Source organism: Amphiura filiformis, chromosome 7, assembly GCF_039555335.1.
Source record: "Amphiura filiformis chromosome 7, Afil_fr2py, whole genome shotgun sequence".
NCBI classification, from domain to species: Eukaryota; Metazoa; Echinodermata; class Ophiuroidea; order Amphilepidida; family Amphiuridae; genus Amphiura; species Amphiura filiformis.
This window is the reverse complement of record NC_092634.1, coordinates 19,201,039-19,221,903: the sequence shown is the minus strand read 5'-3', so window position 1 is coordinate 19,221,903 and position 20,865 is coordinate 19,201,039. Positions and strand designations below refer to the sequence as shown.

General features: G+C 36.4%; 1 long non-coding RNA gene across 1 annotated transcript; it reads right to left on the bottom strand.

Moving 5' to 3' along the window:
• Positions 1-7,646: 7,646 nt before the first annotated feature.
• Positions 7,647-20,865, bottom strand: LOC140156844 (uncharacterized). Its single transcript, XR_011859598.1, has 6 exons — positions 20,633-20,865; positions 18,304-18,402; positions 15,521-15,711; positions 13,464-13,641; positions 11,577-11,688; positions 7,647-8,672 (listed from the first exon to the last, which is right to left on the bottom strand). It is a non-coding gene; the product is annotated as an uncharacterized lncRNA (long non-coding RNA).

Below are 20,865 nucleotides of genomic sequence, written 5' to 3'. Positions count from 1 at the left end.
CTCTGTAATTTCCAGTATCAGAGATGCCACTTTTCCTTCTGATACCTGAATTCCTTCTTTTATTAAGTCAAAATGTCAGCATATTTTGGAGACTTTTTATCCAAATTTACACATTATTACAGGCAATTTTTCACAAAGTTTCAGGGTTTTCGAGTGGCCCAACGTGACCTCTTTGCGGTATGTTGGTATTCCCTGATATTTCCAAGCCGGTAAATGAATTTACTAGAATTTGGCAATATATGGACAACTCTGAATTATATTGACCAACTAGAATTAAAATGTTGATTTTGCACATTCTTATATTTTTTATAGGCCCAATGTTGCACAAAATAATTAAGCCCAATATAGAATCACAGTCGAAAGGTGTAAAAAGTAATGAACAAAAAGAATAACATAACAAAAGAATTTGGCAATTATATTGACCTATTTCCCAGCTATAATTTAAATGTTGTTTTTTTGTCAATTATTAAATTAATTAAATAAATAGGCCCCAATGTTGCACAAAACAATTAAGACCCATGTAGAATTACAGTCGAAAAGTGTAAAAAGTAATGATAATGTCAGATAAGATGTTTTCTTTCAACATTTAAAGTTTAGGTTGATAGGAAATCATTTTTGTAATATTATTACCTAGTGCATGCTCAAAGACTAGAAATGAGCAATGTATATCTGGATTAAGTTTCAAAAAATAAAAATAAAATCACGCCTTTTTCAAGAATATCCAAATTTATGGGCTCCTAAGAATTATTTCAGGTTTTGTGTGGAAATTGCTCAAAATAATATTTTAAATAATTTTTGGCTTCCTATACCATTTTGTACTGTGTGATAGTTATTCCTACTCCGAAGTTGTATACATGTTAAATGAAACGAGGACTGGACTAAAGTCTAGCAAGTTGCACCCTATTCGGTAATTGTACCAAATTTGCAGATGTTAAGAAAAGATGCATCACTTTCATAGTATTCAACATCACTTTCAAAATGTTGATTTCAAGAGATGCACGTTGGTACTAGTTTTATGATAATTATTATATGGTGCCCATTTTTTTGCGGGCAAAATAATTTACTGGGTGGACACTTTTGGGCAATGGGCAAGTTGAATTTACTGGGTGGGCAAAATAATTTACTGGGTGGGCATTTGCCCACCCAGTTAACATGTTATTTACCTACCTGTTTGCGACTTCATCCACAAAAGGTTAGAAAAATGTTATTTAATTAAGTGTTGGCAAAATATTTGGCAACAAATGTTTGCAAAACTATTCTGCAATAACATAACATTTTGAAAACATTGTTGTATATAGGTCTAGTGTATCATCGGAATTTCAAACGAAACGTTTCATGACCCCTGGTCCGACATTATATAAATGTTATTAAAACGTTTTTATCTAATAAACCAAACCCCCCAAAATATAACTTGTTTAAAACGTTTTGAAACGCTTTTGTGTTTGCTGGGACAACATTGTAATTTTTGAGACGATGTTTTGTAGCGTATCATCTGGCATAGGTCCCTATACTCTATCATACTTGCCATACAGCTGGCGAATAGAGAAAGTGGGCATTTCAAGTAGCCATGCCAATTTGAAAATAAGACCAAAGGTTAAAAATGGTGACTGTGTGCTATTTTCTAAATAGCATCAGGCATGGTTAAAACATAGGAGACTGTTTTTTTTTAATTCGCGACATAATACAAATTTTATGGCAAATTATATATTTTTTTATTTTTGAGATTTAAACAGTCCTCGAAGTATAAAACTTTATCAATCTATCGATATAGGCCTGTGTAGCTGGGAGGAAAAGTTCCATTTCTCGTCATATTTTAGTTTCGAATTGGTCATGGTAATAAGTATGTGCGCATTTGTTTGTAAAGTTAGGCTATGAGCGAAAACACTTGATTCACCGTACTTAAGGGGGTACTACACCCCTGCCCAATTTTGTGCCTATTGTTGCTTTTTTCTCAAAAATTATAGCGCATTGGTGGCAAGTACGATATGTATATTATAGGGGCAAGGACTACAACTACTGCACTGGCAATTTTATTTCAGCACAGACAACAGTTGTGGAGTTACAGTCAAAAATGAGGGAAAACCAGTATTTGATCAATAAATCAATAATACTACTTGCCTTGAGTTGCTGAATTTTCAGTGCAGTAGTTGTAGTCCTTGCCCCTATAATATACATATCTTACTTGTCACCAATGCGCTACAATTTTTGAGAAAAATGCAAAAATAGGCACAAAATTTGCCAGGGGTGTAGTACCCCCTTAAGGGATCGAATAGCAACGTTTGCACATAATACTTCAATATGAAATGTCAAGATTTTTTAAGTATTTTAAGTACATATAATTAAATTTGTAGTTTACTTCGAGGACTGTTAGGCTAAATATCAATAAAAATTCCCTTTAAAAGGGAAGGCCAGCCTCAATGCAGAAGAGGTCTTGTAAATAGTTTGGGTCACCGTGAAAGGCATTTTTTAGGATCACGCTTACTTCCATGTTACATGACAGTTCACCAAACCATCAATGGTGAGAACATGTACACTGAAACAGCAAAAAGCATTAACTCCTATAACTCCTGTCAACTCTTTAATTCATTACCCCAAATTGTTCTGTATTTTTGTCTTTACTGCTTTTTACCCATGCTTATTATTAAAATCAAGAAATACACTGCAGTTGTTAGTTAATTCGCTATGTAAACTCAACTTACATGCATATTTTATTTTAAAATGATTTTATATTATTTCATAATGTATAGTTTACTATAAAGTAGATAGTGGCAAGCACATGATAAAAGGACTGATCATTCACTACAATCTTCACTTTTAAACTGTATTTTTTGAATGTGTTGATTGTTAGTCCGAAACTCCTGCAAAGCTATGGACATGGCATCTTACCTACTCTGTACTTAATCTGCATTGTGTGTTTTCTCAGTCTTCAATCATTTTGTTGAATGTAATTTTATGAATCAAATAAAAAAAGATAGAAAGTGGCCTCACTTTAGGTATGTGTTATTTTACAGTATTTATAATTTATAAAGTAAGACAATAATTTATTTATTTTCTATAAGTGCATGCCAAAATATGGGATATATTGTTCAATATTATAGCTAACACCTAAAAACTTTATTTTCCATCGGATTTTTCCCGTTGAAAAGACAAAACTAATGTTAAAGATAGCAATAATATCATCAATAAAATTTTGAGTCAATTTTATCCATAAAACGATACAGGATAGGATAAATAATTACTTTGACTTCAATGTGGTCCATATAATGAAGATTTTGATTCTACAACATTATTAGATCTGTTATCAACATCAATTATGCACTCACAGGCAACCAAACATCATGCTATGCTCAGTAGTCCACTGATATGACCTTGTTCCAGTGATCATTCCCCGCTAATTACTAATTGTTGACCATGTCATTTTTTTGATATGCTGATTGCTGAACAAGTTTATGTTTGTGTGTAGGCCTAACCTATGATAACTTTTAAGTCATAATTAATTCAAACATAACTTTGGCAATACTCAATCGTTTTCGTTCGTTGAAACGGCAAAACATACTTTCTTTTCAAAAACATTTCCACCACAAGAAGTAAAAAAAAATTCATACCAATAGAAGAAGGCTATAATTTTAGCTAATCTTTAGTGTACACAAATCCCCCGGGGGGGCACATCAAAAATTTTGGGAGCTGACGGCGTACCGGTAAAAGGGGTCTTTCGGAGCTGCGAACCGGGCTGTGAACAAGTAAAATGGGGTCTTTTGGAGCGGCGAAAAGTCAAAATCAAGGGTCTTTCTTGGCTTTTTGGTTGAAAATCGCCTGAAAAAACAAGAAATATGAGGAATGAGCAATTTTGGGTCTTTTAGAGCTGAAATTATCAAAATCAAGGGTCTTTCGGAGCTTTATTTTGGTCAAATATAGGGGTCTTTCAGAGCTGCGAAACCCAAAAGGGGGTCTTTCCGGGGAGCATACCCGTATGGTCATTTGTGTTGAGTGCCCCCAGGACAAATCCCATCTCAGAATTAGGTACCAGCCCTATGGGCTGGCGAAAATGAAAAAATATCAATATTTATTTTGAGACACCAGTGATTAGAATAGATGTGCTTTTAAAAGAATTAAGTTACAAGGTCAAATGTCACTTAATGGACGCATCATGTTAATAATAGTACTATAGTATTGTGTTTGTCGGGTGTTCTATACGCTCTTGAAATAGGCCTAAATAATTATGCAGGTTTTTTTCTATAAAAATGTTGGGCGATCTACATGAGAAAACTAGAGCGGTTACCGCACAATAGCTGAACCATGCATGGGGCTTCCGCAGTATATTGTTGTATACCACTGCACTTTCACACGTTTCCTCTTGTGACACCACCCGGGTCACACTTTTGTTTTGTTTTCGAGATATTTGATGTAGAAAAGACCCAAAATATGAATATTGACCTCTTTTAAAGGAATGTTATTGACCCAGGTCTTATGAGGAGCGTCACTTCTGATGGTGAAAATATTTTTATTATATTTTTTACTTTTTTCTAGTGTGACACCACTCGGGGGGTCATACATGAAAAGAACCCAAAATATGAACATAGTTAACCCGGGTCTTATGATGACTGTCACCCCGGCCGGTGATATAGTTTTATTATATTCTTTACTTTTTCTCTTTCATTTGACACACCTTGGGTGTCAAATTTGACTCAATTCTTGGCCGCATTTGGAGATATCAAAAGGACCCATAGGCCTATGAATACTGACCCGGGGTCTTTGGGTGACAGCGATGCTGAAAAAGAGGCTCTTAACAGGCCTACATACGCGTCACCTCCAAAGTGGGAGTGCTCCCCTCCCGGATTTGGAGATATGTCCATTTCAGACCATTGTTGACTACGTCAGTAAGGAAGAACGTAAATAAGAATAATAGGCTGAGACCATTTCATGGTTCTGCAACAAAAACCATTTTGAATTTGATGTGTCCAGTGGTGGCACCAGGATTATTATTTTTTTTTGGGTGGGGGGTGAGGGTGAATCCAAAAAACATTCGAAATGTCCCCTTCCCCCATCTGAAAAAGTCCTGGCTAATTCGCTGCTGCTTGCTTGGTGGCAAAGCCCATGATTGAGGGAAATGCTCACTCCGTAGCCGTCTAGCGTCATCATTGTGTCCATTCCTCCTGACACCTTGACAATTTTATTGGACCAATCATTTTCGAATTTGGATATTTTCCTAAAAACTTGCCACCCCGGGCCCCCAACCCCCATCAGAACAAACCTTCACTGAAAACTACACAATTTCGGGCAAAAAAATTGCTGAATTTTACACCCATGCCTCCACAGAAAAAGATCCTTCTATCAATTTTCAATTTGCGTTTTCTTTCATGTTCGATCACACCTTTCCAGTGAAAAAAAAAGCTCACCCATAAAATTGTCTAATAATTGATCAGTCCTGTAGGCCGTATGCAGACTTTTTATTAGACGTAAAATATTTGACGTAACATATCGGCATTCTATTTCCAGTAATGTTTAACAAATGTTTGATGACGTAAAAGCGATATATTTCTACCAGATATTATACGTAACATATTATCGATTTTACGTCATCAAACATTCGTTAGAATTTAAACATTACTGGAAATATGAATGGGACTAGATTAAATAACGTAGATACATCAAATATTATACGTCTAATACTCGGAGTCTGCATACTGCCTAAACACCAGTCACCATGAAAACAAACACATACATACATGCGGGCATACATGCTCCTTTGTATTCTATTCAATGTCATTTTATTTTTCTAACATACAAAAACACCCACAAAAGTAACTATTCCAAAATTGTAGTCAGTGTATAATTCAGACACAAAATACACAAGTTTGCCAAACCTAAAACAAGTGATACATTTTTATATTAAAAATGTTATTTTTAAAATCAGTGTCAATAGGAAACTAGGAAATATGCACTTTCCGCTGATACAAAAATCTCCATTTTGATGGGGAGAAGTGGAGATGCCGTTGATTATACCATCCTTTTTTAATTCACAGGACTAGAGGAACAAAGGAGGATATTTTGACCACTATACGCTGACGAATTTACGTAATTAATCGGATTACGGATTACCATAGCAATAGATGAAAACAATTTTGAACATATTGCGCTGCACTACAAAGCAGGTTACACTCATCACTGAATACAATACTGGTCTTTTCAAAGATACTAATCTTACAGGTGCATGTGATCAGCATGTGGTTCAATGCAGAGGTACCGTGTGAATGTATCAGTGCATCGCGGTATATTCAAAAATTGTTTTAACCTATTGCTATAGTAGTTAATCCGATTATTACGTAACCATCCAACATATACAATTGAATACCTGAGTGGAAGAAGGGCCCAACTCCATCAAAACTGTTTTTGAGATATTAAGAAAAAACTTAATATTTGGAAAAGTTTTATAGATAGAATGTTTTCATCTTCAGGGGACCTTTAATACATGAACATACAATATTACATACATTCGAATGATGTTTCCATGGCAACGGTACAGGTCTTAATACGAGCTGGAGTTGGGCCCTTCTTCCACTAATATACTGCAAGTGCCAGTTCTAGCAGATGTGTTATAAATAGCTACAGAAATTTGGTAATTATCCATTAATTGCACAAGTAGAAGCATGTAATAGGTTAGCAAGAAAGTTTATTGCAGTGAAAAGCAGATTTCATGGATGAACAAAATTCCTCTTTAACCCAATATTTATGGAAGAAGGGCCCAACTCCATGGAGTTGGGCCTTTCTTCCATGAAAACTCATGATTAAGTGTACGTGGAAGACTATTTAGAGAGTGGATTTTGGCTCATCTTTCACACACATGGAAGAACAGTCTGCTGGCAATAAAATGCTGGGTCTAACTCATTTTTGTAAAAAATTGGAGTTGGGCCCTTCTTCCACTCAGGTATTCAATTTTTTCCCCAACTTAACCCAGGGGTCTAACCAGCTTGGTTGATTGGTTTCTATCCTGAAAATATTCTTTGTGGTCTTGACTACTATTATGCCAAAGTAGAGATTTTTAGCAGTGTGCACAACTGTTGCAATTTTCCTGTATGCACTACCATCAGACCATTTTAAAACTTCATGTCCAGGGTCATGAGAACACATTTAAAACTTTCTTGATACTAATATTGCTGGCAAAAAAAAACCCCAAATAAACATTTGATTTTTGAAAACAAATTTTGAAAATGTTCGGAATTATTTTCAGTCAAAATCAATACATTTTGGCCAAAAAATTAATTGAGTAACTCAGCAAGATTAAAAATAAAAATCTTTCGAAACGCAAAATCTAGGTCGGGCAACCTAAAACATGGTCACATCCGCAACTTTTGTCACATACGCAACCCTAAAAAATTATGACCAAAGAGGGCTAGCCATTTTTTAAAAATTTGATGGTGGGCCAAAGATGTACATTGTATTTCTAATTAAAGCTTTCAAAGATGTTAAATCTCAAAATAATAACAGAAATAGCATTTTTTGGGTTGCGGATGTGGCATACGTGGTGGGGTGGCCTCAAAATGAGCTCTTGCTTACATACATGTATGTTGTTATTTTAAGGTCATTTCTGCATTATATCAAACATCAGTATATTTGTACATTTTATAATTAATATTGTCCAGCATCCATTACAGGTTCGTGAATAACCTACAACACATCTATCTCTGCTAGACCTAATAAGTTCCTTGTATAGACCCTATCGAACAACCTCACCTGGAAGGGTATAACAATTGAAATAGCAGACATGTTGGTGGACAGAGGGAAAGGTCTTTAGTTCGATTCCGCAACCATTCTTTCGAATTGCCCTATGCCTATGGTACCTTATGGTTGACAAAATTTTATTTAAATGAGGACACAACGTAGTAATTTGAATTCTTCTACACGCCCGGCCCTATGAATTGAGCAATGCAATTTTTGCGAAAGCTCACTACCATTCGCAAGATGCTGTGAACTACATTTTTTTGCTGCTTCGACCAACAATACACCATATACCCTTAAATGAAGCAACAGAATTTGTGGATCTAATAATTAATACTAGCGAGCTGGTTCCAAATGGGCACAATAGGCCTATGCTGTAAATTAAAAGCCCATCTTGTGGCATTCAGTTTTAGAAAGCTGATTTACCAGTAACGAAGGATAAATGAAAATCTGGTGGTACGGTGGGACGGTCTTTGTTAATTCCATTAAAAACTACATAATCATCTAGATTATAAATGTCATATAATCTCAGATTGCACTTATACATGTATATTATTGAGATCAGTATGATTCTCTTATAAATGGAAGAAGAGTTATAATAGTTCTGTTAACGTTTCTTTGTACTCAGCCTTGGGTTAAAAGTTTAACAGCAGGTGACTACGTACTACTAGCTAAAGTCCTCTAAGCCTAATTGATAGGTAGGCCTACCGTACATGTACATGTTTACATGTAGGTCCTACCAGCCATTTTGTTGACAAGTTGTCTATTTCTGTCAATTGTTTTCCCCGAATTTTAATTCGCTTGAAGTTGAAGTGCCAACATGCTATATGGCACAGGTGTTTGCATTTACTTTACACATCGTCATCACTCATCACTACAGTATCATCATCTCGATCCATCTCTTGATTTAGCTTGTTGATGCAGATGATTCCTTCAAGTACAAGTTCAAATTTCATCTGTAAAGAAATAAACCAAAATATAAATATTAATTATCTATAAAATTAAATTTTTAAAAATCAGATTGTTCAAAATTTAAATCAGATTTTTAAAAATTTAAATCTGATTCTTTTTTATTTATATTGATTTGTTTAATTTTTTTTATTCCAAGAACTATACCCGATGATAAAGTCAAAAGAGACCAGTGGAAAGCTAGACATAATACGCAATCCTATCAGGTATTTACAAATATTCGAAACATGTTTTTACAAAGAAAATATTTGGTAAAATTATGGGAAAAACCTGTTGCATTTTACATCTTGAAGGTGAATTTTTAGCAATAGATAAAATGACATCATAGAGGTATTTTAATTGTATCCAAAAGTTGTAGAAGCATTAGGAATGAGGTAAAACCATCAATTTAAGAAAGAAATTAACTTACATTTATCAAAAATTGTTTTTTTGAAACAAGCCATGTGATTTAAATTGCGATTTGATTCAACATGATTTAAATCACGAAACCTGGAATGATTCCATGAAATTTGATTTGTTTTATGATTCTCAATTATCCAGTAGCTGAAATTTACATAGTAGTTGATTTTACAGAGCTACAATTCATCTGTAAGAAGGTAGCTGCAAGTGTAACTTGAAACAAGAATTGTCTTTAAAAAGGCATTAAAGACAAAGTTCATGGATCAGGTATACAGGCTGTAGCAAAATGATTATGGACATGACTGGACATAACAGGATGCGTTATGTGTCATAGGTCATACAACGGGCGTGTTATGTGTCATAGGTCACATAAACGGGCGCATTATGTGTCAGGTCACATAACAGGGTGCATTATGTGTCATAGGTCATATAACAGGGCGCGTTGTGACATGTCATAGGTCACATGTGATAGGTCACATAACTGGGCGCATTATGTGTCATAGGCACAGAATTAAAGACAGTGAATAGGGACTTGACCATATTAATACAGGCATGGAGCAATTGGGGGTATTCGGTTTCCCTCGGAATGCACTCGAGGCATTCGTTGTCATGCAAGCGCGACATGGATGAAGCTAGGGCGCATTTGAGGGGCGCGCTTGATGCGACCTGCACACGAGTACCAAGATGCTTCAGGTGAGATGCCACAAACAGAGCCTGTACCACCAGTCAAAGTCTCCGCATCATCCAATAATGAGGGCCGATTGTTCCATGAAATGCGACAGGCGAGACTGCTATGCAATTAACCCATATTTTCATGGTCTATTGCATAATCGCAAAAGCATGCAACGTATCATAAGTCATATATCTGTCATAGAACGGGTGCATTATGTGTCATAGGTCATACACGGGCGCGTTATGTGTCATAGGTCATATAATGGGGCACGTTATGTGTCATAGGTCACATAACGGGGTGTATTGTGTCATAGGTCACATAACGGGCACGTTATGTGTCATAGGTAACATAACAGGGAGCGTTATGTGTCATAGGTCACGTAACGGGGAGCAATATGTGACGTACATTACATAACGGGTGCGTTATGTGCCATAGGTCATATAACGGGGCATGTTATGTGTCATAGGTCATATAACGAGGCACGTTATGTGTCATAGGTCACATAACGGGGCATGTTATGTGTCACAGGTCACATAACCGGGTGCGTTATGTGTCATATGTCGCATAACAGGGCGCATTATGTGTCATAGGTTACATAATGGGGTGCGTTATGTGTCATAGGTCATATAACAGGCACGTTATGTGTCATAGGTCACATAACAGGGCGTGTTATGTGTCATTGGCAGGGACAGGCGATTTGCGCGAAAAAAATAGCAAATTGCGCGGAGATTGCGCGGAACTTTATTTCATGTATCCCTGCCCATAGGAAAAAAATAGCCAATTGCGCGGAAAAAAAGTTCCACGCAAATCGCCTGTCCCTGGTCATTGGTCACATAACAGAGCATGTTATGTGTCATAGGTCATATAACGAGGCACATGTGTCATAGGTCACATAACGGGGCGTGTTATGTGTCACAGGTCACATAACTGGGCGCGTTATGTGTCATAGGTCGCATAACAGGGCGCATTATGTGTCATAGGTCACATAACAGGGTGTGTTATGTGTCATTGGTCACATAACAGAGCATGTTATGTGTCATATGTCACATGTGTCATAGGTCATATAATGGAACAACTATCATACTATAGCCTAACCTAACCAGGGGAAGATGAGAGAATTTAATGTCCAAATTTGTCATTATATAGTGCCCCAATTATTAACAGAAAATATAAGCAACATTACTGGGTAGATGTATCAATTTCTATGAAGCATGAAGGTTATGGTTTAATCATGTTCAAGAATATAAACTAATTTTTATTTGGCCCCGCCTCACAGTGGCCCCGGCTTTTGGTAGTAAATTGGCTTAGTGAAAAGTCCAGTGTATTTCTCCTACATGCCCTGCCTCATTACTTTGTAAATAATTACTCACCAATCAGTAAAGCCTGTTATAATCATGTGATGGCCAGAATCCAATAGTAAATATGATTAGAAAAAAGGCTATTTCATACACTGTACAGTCACATTGCTAGATTAAATGGGCTAAATTGTTCTTGACATGTGAGGCAGGATTAGAAAAAGACATTCAAACAAGGGTATGAGATATTAGGAAATATTTCCTAGTCTCTTAACCACAGGGTTAGTGGGCAACAATAGCTATTCAAAGACACATGGTAAGGGATAAATTGTGCATAGGAGATGTGAGTGGAAGTGAAATTAGAAGTTCACTCCGTGAACAAAAACTAGGTATTATTCTGGACCATTGTTTGAGGTATCATTTATTAATCATTCTGGACCATTTTGAGGTATACATTTATGAAGTCTATTTGCCGTGTGACCTAATCCTTTTTATCATCCAATAAAGCAATTGCATGTACATACCAGACTTTTGATGTTCAGTTGAGTTCATCACTAAAACAGTAAACATTCTGATTTGTAAGCCAGTTGCTGCATTACCAAACAGTTCACTTCAAGTTGACATCACTGATATCACCTAGTGTGGAAATTCAAGAAATAAGATTTTATAAAATGGAGCAACCTTTTACAAGAACAAGCATTTATCCTCCAGGTTTCTGAAATAGGGATTCTCCATTCTGCACTTAAAAGGCATTTAAGTGATCCACAGCCTCATCCCCACTTTTTTTAAAAAGTTGAGATTTTATACCACTGCAAACCTCTGGCTACATAATGTTTATGTACCAAAAATTTCTTGCATATTAATTTGTTTAGCAAAAATATCGTCAAATTTGAATTTTGTTCTGGTATTACAACAGTGGCCAATGGAGCAGTGTAATACACATAATCATGCATAACGCGCCAACGCAAAATCGCAATCAACTGAAATTTTGGGAATAAGCTTTTTTCGTGGATATCTACTGAAAAATGTCATAAAAAGAGGATGCTATAGGATCATGAAATCCTCCTTTAATACATGTAAAAGAATCCTAGCTTCAAAGTTACATGGGAGGTGGGTCTGATCAAATTCAAAATGTATTAGTGAATTGTTTGGCTAATTATTTGCACCCTAAAGTAAACTGCGCAGTGAACACCCTTTCATGCTTTGGATAAGTGCTGCAAATTTCTTGATCATTTCTTGAACATGCATCACTCATGCACTGCCATTGTGGCGCACTACTTTTGAGAAGTGCCACACGTTACTCATTTGCCTTCTTCGTGAGTTGTGTTGGAGATCAATGGGGAATGTACGACAGTAGCACGCACATTTCAATTAAGCTTTTTGCAAAATTCATGCCTTTAAAGCCAAACTATTAAGACAGTGTTCAAGATCTTGGCAACATGGCCAAAAGTTTGTAAAAAGTATTTAGGGGTGAAAACAGTGATAAAGTTTATGTTTATCATATAGGTTAAATTATGTGTAGAATCATTTTTTAGAGCTAAAAACCTGACATCTCATGTGTTTTTAGAGAAAAAAATGGTTTTGGGGTCTTTTTTTACTGAAAATTGGCATATTTTTGGTGACAATTTTTTTCACAGTAGATTTCAAATATGCTCACTGTACCTATTAAACTATTAAATATTGTTAATTTTGTAATCTAAATTATTAGACAATAGTATGTTTATTCCATTAAAACAATTACTTTAAGTATAACTTGTTTATTTTTGCCCTTATTTTGTTAACAATTTAAAAACTATTTTTATCATTTTTAGGTAATCAACTAAAGCGTGTAAAAAGTATTGGTATTTTGAAAAAAAAAATCAAAACTCAAAACCAAACAAGCTTTTGAGATAAAAATGCAAACTTATTTATGCCCACGTTTTTTTCAAATCCTAATTTATAATAGGCCCCCTATTAGGGTGTTATTTGCTGGCATTATAGCATAGACAAGCACAGGGGAAAAAAGTAAATTTTTGTCATTTTGGGCGCCACCATTGTCTGTGCTGTTGTGACTACATGAATGAACATTGCAATCTGAGAATGTTTTAATTACACAATTTAATGAGTTATCTAAGATCTTTGGGGATTGAAATACTGTTTTTCACATATAATTTCTTGAATCGCTATGTTATTGCAAGAAAGTAAGTTGTATCGGCACTTTTGTTTCATTTTACTAGACAAGACCAGCTAATAATTAAAAAAACATGAAAATTACTATGAAAACACAAAAGTTTGAAATAACATGCACTGAAATCACAATTTACTTCATATTACCTCATTTGTTTGGCTCAAAATTAAAAGGGGGCAATGTGATAATCTATTTTATGAAAATCACACATATATGGCTTTAATAGTCCAGTGCTAGCACTCACTTTATCTGACCCATATAATGTTTCATACGGTGCAGTGCTGGTCGAGATTTGCGGAACATACCAGGTTGGATGATCTGTGTCTGTAAAAGAGAATCGTTGAAGCACTTTTTCACCAGTTATCAAGCTATGTAGCCTGTGTTGTGCCATGCAAAACCAGATTGAAGTGAGGAACAAATCCCTGAGGAAAAAAAATTGCATAACAGAATAATCATTTTATAGGAGTTGAAAGAATAACTTTTTCATACTAAGTAAATCCCTATAATCCGAGTATTCTTTTTCCTGGTCCTGGTAAATGTGTGTACGTATCGTAGAGTTTGAAAAAACATCGAGGGTGTCCCTATGAACTATTTTACAACATTGCTTTACCTTAATTGACAAATCTAAATCAGCCAACATTTTAGGTGTTATGATAAAAAGCATTCATACACTCCTACAATGTACTGTAGATAGTGAGAACCATCAGCATTAAATATTGTATAATTGCACTGGTGTGCACTCCGCGTAGTGTTTTCGGACACGTTCATTTTTTTTTCGGGTGGATGCATTTATATTTGTTTGCATTTTCCAACATTTTTACTGACAATTTTGTTATAAAATTGCAAAAATCACAGGTTTCTTTAGTCATGTATGAAATAGGTTTTAATAAATAAGTATATCACATTACTCGAGAAATTGTAAAAAACAATGCACTACTGAGATGTTGATGCGTCTAATGCACTCCCCCATTTGGGGATCGTGCCCGGTAGGTTCAGTTTGTATATAAAGGTAGGTCGTATGACCGTTCCAGGATTTGAAAATGACCCCCTTTTCACGGGGAATCGAGGACATTTGCAGCAATTTTACCCCCTATTTTGCGCGATATCAAGGACCGTTTGGCCCGCAATTTCCTCCCCTATTTTTATCATTTTGAGGACGCATTTTCATTTCACCCCTTATCACGAGGAATCAAGGACATTTTCCGAAATAAATACCCCTATTTTTACCATTTCAAGGACGCTTTTGAATTTTTCCCCTATTTCACAGGGAAATGAGGACAATTTTTATCGGAAAAAATACCCTATAAATTTTTGTGTGGAACTACTAAAAAACGGACAGAAAAAATACAAAAAATGAAAACTGTAGCGGTAAAACACGGACGAAAGTCCTAGAAGTACACCCTATTTCAAGGACAATTTTGCTCCAAAACACCCCTAATTTGGACAATCGCGAACAATTTTGTCCTCGAAAATTCCGCGGACATTTCTTGAAAAGTACCCCTAATTGGAACCATCATGCGTACACATCATCAGTGAGACCGGGGGATCGTGCATTAGACGCATCAACATCTCAGTACGCGTGCATTATTTTGTACAATTTCACTCCCAACAAGTGATATGCGTTTATTAACCTATAATTAGGTCCCTGGGATTAAGTCCCACTTTTGGCACTGATCTACATACTATAGATAATGGGGTTCAGACTAGAGCTGTTTAGACATCTATTTTAAGAGTTACAAGTATATACAATCACGGTACATCATTTTGTCTCCTACAGTTGTCCACTCTGAAGTACAAAGTGCCAATGCACATGTATACCGCGTGTTAACAGTGCATAGTGCTGCGTCTCTGCTGCAGGTATGCGTGCCTTCAACGTCGGCACAATGTGTGCGTCCGCGTCGGTACTTTTGTACTTCAGAGTAGACTGACTATAAAAGGTGAAGGAAGTGTTTGATATTTGCATAGAAGTAGTGATGTTATACACATTACGTTTTGTAACCTGGAGAGATTTGATCATGTCTCACCTCCTTTTCAACCAAATCGATGGTAATAACACTTGTAGTGAGGGATCAACATTTAACCATAAATTGCCTCAGGCAAAACTCACATCCTGGGAACTAAATACCACACAAGGTCATTTTTATGCAACTCATTGACCCATGTGTGCCATATACTGCCTTTAGCTATAACTGCTATAATGACAGCCAATCAGCCATGCAGTGGTGATGTGGTCAACTCACTGACAGATACCAACCTCAGGAGGGAATTAATTTTTTGATCAATTCTCTTTGTGATACTTGCCATCTTGTCATCCGTGCCCTCATCTTGTCTAAAATTGACTATGGCAATGGTCTACCTCCAATAGGGTCAAACAAAACTGACATTTAGTGTATATTCAACGAATCGCCGAACTGGGCTGCGAAGATGATACGTCAAGTCCGTAAACATACAAGATCATGTCACTCCATGTTTGAAAGAACTGCATTGGTTGCCTGTGGGAAAAAGAATTTGTTTTAAAGTAGTTTTAATCATTTACAAATGCATGAATCATATGGCTCCTAATTACATCTCCTCTTGTATCACTCTCAATCAACCTGGTAGAGCTGGACTGTGCTCAGCATCTGACACAACATGACTGACAGAGCACAATACATTGTACATCTAAACTGCTGAAGTCTGCGGAGCGCAGGGCCTTCTACTATAATGCTCCCGGAATATGTGGAATCGTTTACCAATCAATATCCGTGAATCTATGTCACTTGCTGTTTTTAAGAATGCTCTTAAGGATACATACTCTTGAATTCCATCCAACTTGTCCATGTTTTACATTTTTGCATATTTATGAAGTACATAAATGTATTCAACACTTCAGATATTTAATTGGCAAAATTTGTGACTAAAAAGTGCTTTTAAAAATGATTGTAGTATATTCATTTTACCCTACATATATGTTGTTTACAGTTGCTAGGTGATGGCAATTGGGATTGCCAGACCCAGCCATAAACATTTCTAAGACAGCTGGGCATAAAAATCCCTCTCATTCACAATATATATTATCACAAGGCAGAGAAAATCCATAAAAATCAATATATTCAGACAATGACATAACACCAGCCCTGTTTCAGCATTATTGAACACCATCCCACAATTCACCTGCTTTTGACAACTCTTGATCTAAATGTATTATAATACATGTTAGTTTGTCACACATCAGCACACATGTATTGACTGCATTGATTTGTGGGAAGTGCTTTGACTTGAAAGATTAGGCTCTTCACCAACCTTCAAAAGAATTCATTACTATACTGTTGTATGCATGGCTAGTTGTCAATAGTGTGACTTGTAAATGAGGCTTTTGTGTGGGTCAAATACTTGAGGTCAATTCTGGGCACCATTTTGAAAAGAATGTGCTTTTTATATGACTGGAGACACTTGAGATTTGGTCTATTTAACCTGTTCTTGGACCTGAATTTGGATATAATATAAAGGATGTATACATTTTGCTTGGGATATAAATGGTGAGTACAATTGAGATAGTAAACTTAAAACTGATTGGACACATAATGGCAAAACAGGTACCTGAATCACAAAAATGATTGAAACAGAAGCTTTTGAGAAAGTGTGTGATTTGGCAGAATGGTGGCAAGAAATGTTACTATTTTTCATCACTGCTGTAGTTTGGACATACAATCTTTGTACCTATGGCTTAAGTAGGATTCAGTGATATATTGCAGCTAGTTTAAAATACAAAAATATGGGTCAAGAAAGAAAATAGAAGAACTTTAATGAATAAGCTTATGGCCAAATGTGGAGCACTGAAAATTTACGTTTTCTAGAACTTGTAAATTATATTTCGGAGGTTCATATACCACAGTTTGATAGCAAGAATGTAATTCTGGAATGTTTGACATATGCCTACAATTTGGTAGAGAAATCGGTGTGAAGTATATGGTATGATATCAACGGTCCAAAAATAAAGTAGCGAGTGGTGAGAGCGACCCAAGTCATAGGCTTCCAGTGAAAATCTGATTAAGGCTATAAAAATAACAATGGGAAAATAATAATATATAAGCCTTTGCCTTTAAGATGAGGTATAACTTTTATTTTTCCGATGATTATTTCTGGGCTAAATTTGATACTTAATGTGGCAAATTCATCCCATTTTTTTGCTCAAAACCTTGAAAGAGGCAGTAACCTTAAGACACATTTGTATAATTCTTTCTAATTGCTCTATATATATTTTGCTTTTGTATTTTGGCCTTTTGCCACCTTCAATATTGTGTACAGCACTACGCTCTTAATGTAGCAGCACTTTATAAATGCTAAATGTGTATGTATGTATGTAGGTATACATTGTAGGTAGTGAAACATAATGAGGATTAATTACCATAGCAAAGTTACACTATTTTTGAATGTAATAATTGTCCTTCACTATAATCAGGCCACACTCACCACCTAGTGTATTTGCTCAATCATTGATTGAATATAATACCGCTTTTTGAAACCTAGCTACAGTGGACTCGGCATAACTTGATCAGGGGTAGCGCTAGAACTAAACACTGCTGTGTCCGTAGGGACCCCTGAACTTGCAGAAAATTTAAAAACAGGGGGTCCGAACTCTGATTTTGGTGGGTCCGGGACCCCAAAAAGCAACCTAGCGCTACCCCTGAACTTGATGTGAAATTACTATTCGTAGTGTAGTAATAATCGGATTAACTAGCTACCATAGCAATAGGTGCACAATTTTTTAATATATGCGCCACACTAGTACGCTCATGCGGTACGTACTGCATTGAACCACAGATGTCAAAGAGCACATAAATCATATGCTTAAGAACTGGGGGGGGGGGAATATTAATTTTGGTGTGGGAGCCTGAATACCTTTCAGCCACCCTCCCTCCCACCCCAATAATCCTAGGTGGAGTTAACAAAAGAGGGAAGAGTGTTTGTGACCTATATTTTGCAAAAAAACTCTGGGGTGGAAAACCCTGTCTGCCACCCCAGGGTGGCCCACTAAAGAGTTTTAAACTTTCAGCTCCCCAAATGTAAAAAATCTTCCTAAGCCAATGCAAATGTTGATTTACCTTGTTTTGCAGATGCAATCAAAATTCAGTATCTCTTGTCGCTGTCATAATTCCCATTCAAAAAATTGGTGGACCAGTACAATAGATTTCTCAGCCATTCTAAGTGTAAAGCAAACATAATGCAAAACATACAAAATAAATAAAAGCATATTACTATTGTATCATGGGCTGGACAATGGTCTATCTTTGGAACTCAGCAAGAAAAGTAGTACTATTTTTATTAATTCAAATTAATCAATTAATTGAGATCGGCATTGGTGGATGCCCTTCCTGCTAGACAGGGAGTGGGGAAGATATTTGGAGAGTTTTTATATGTTTGATGTCACATTAGGAGTTACACAAACATATTTGATGAGATTTGGTCATATAATTTTTGATAAAAATGCAAAAATTGGCACAAAATTGAGCAGGGGTGTAGTACCCCCTTACACAAGTTAAATCTTTCAGGCAATGTGTGACTGCTAATTTTCCATAGGACCTCTGTAGAATTTTGTCTGAAAATTTAGGTACAACAATGAAACTTGCCTAGCATCAAAGGATTAACATTGACCATAATAAACCAATGGAATTGTTGTTTTTGTGTGTTTTTATCACATTTTTTAGAAGAAACCTTACCTCTGTCTCAGAATTACTAAACCAACAGTAGGTCTAATAATTGCAAGATGTTTGCACCACAAATTTGTGTTCATCAAGGAACTCTTGATACACCAGCAACTTTGCGGGTAGCAAATTCACATGCATACAGCGCAACTGCAACATTTTCAGAACTGTGTTGATTGCGTTTGAGCAATAACATTGTGTTTGAATTTTTCGGGGAAGGGGCATTGAGCGGGCAAAGTGAATTATTTGGTGGGGGGGCAAAACCAAAAAAGGTGACATTTTCGTAATTTTGCCTTTTTACAGGGTGGGGGAGTGGGGGTGGCAGCAGGGTGGGGTTGGGAGTTGGCAAGAGTTTTGCTTACCGTATGAGAGACGACAGGCAAGACCAATATTTTGCGTAGTGGATGCCACACACTACGATAAAAATATTGGACCTGCCTGTCGTCTATCATAGGTAGAGGATAGTAACTAAAAACAAATATTCCTATCATTTGTTCTCATTCTTTAGTCAGTTACCGTAAATTATTATTTTGATTTTAACTAAAACTAGTTTTATTTAGGGAAAAATTAATTAACTATAAAACTAACAGCCATGAAAACTCCCCTTATTCTAAAATGAAAAAATTCAGTTGCGCGTATACTGTGTGGCGTATTACTTCGCGGTACTTCACGCAGCTAGTGCGCATCTCTTGACAAGCGTGTTGCGTAACGATGCATGTACGCGCACCATATCCTCTACCGTGTTTTAAACGACATACAGGAACTCAATGAAATGCAGCACTTGCTTATACATGTACAAGCTAGACCACAGCCACTGACTAAGATCAGAATTAACAATTTTATATCTAGGCCTATGCCTTTGCAGAAACTATACGCCTAATCTAGTCCGTTATACTAAGACATAGAGTTGCAGCTAAAATATTCGCCTATTATCCAAGTATTAAATTCTTGGCCAAGCTGGAACATAGTGCGCTAAGTGAGGTTCCAGACATGAGTAGAAAGCATGCACTCGTGTTACATGATTGCGTACGGTACACGATAGTACGCTACATGGATGCAACAGGTATGTTCGAGCTTGGCCAAGAAATAGTTTCTTGGAACTGAGATTACGTACCGCGTGGTGCAATTTATGTGGTGTAACGGCACAAATATCGCGATTGATTGGTCACGCATAGGTTACTGTTGCATTACTGTAAGCCTGACAGTCACAGTTGTCATGACATGGTTGTCATTGCATTATATGATTATCAATATCATTGCATGCCAAATGGTGCCAGGATCGGGAAACTTCTATAGTTTTTTGCTATAGTCAAATGCAGCAAACCTTTGATGAGCGCGACTACCGTGATGTTGCAAATTCGGCGCTAACAACGCGCACGGCGCACAGTTCATTCATAAATTTCCACTCAGCAACAACATATCGCCTTAGCAGCCAATCAGAGACAAGTGTGTGCAACGCAGTAAATACGTGATGTATATATCCTTACAATACGCGCTCGTCAAAGGTTTACTTTACTGCATTTTAGTATAGATTGCAAAATGCAGGGGCAAAATGTTAACACACATGCACAGCCCAGGCTGCAAAGCCTGCAACTGAATACCGATTAAAGTTTTTATTTTCATCAAGACCTTGCAAATGATCCACAGTAGCGCACAGTTATACATGAGAAGATTAAGCCTAGTACCAATACAACATCATCATGCAGCATTAAAGAAAATTTAAGCTTACCTGAATTGCAATGTAGAATTGTAACATCATTCAACTTGCACCTCGTCTATACATTACGAATTAGATCGATTGAAGACGTTCCTAAACATGTAAACTGTCATGACGATTCATTTTCCACGAACCACGGACGCGGGTTTTTGTTGAAATTGAAACACCAGATATAAATCAGTAGGGCCAAAAATAGAGCTACACCATGTACACAGCGGTGACACAGCTGATGAAATCGATTGATT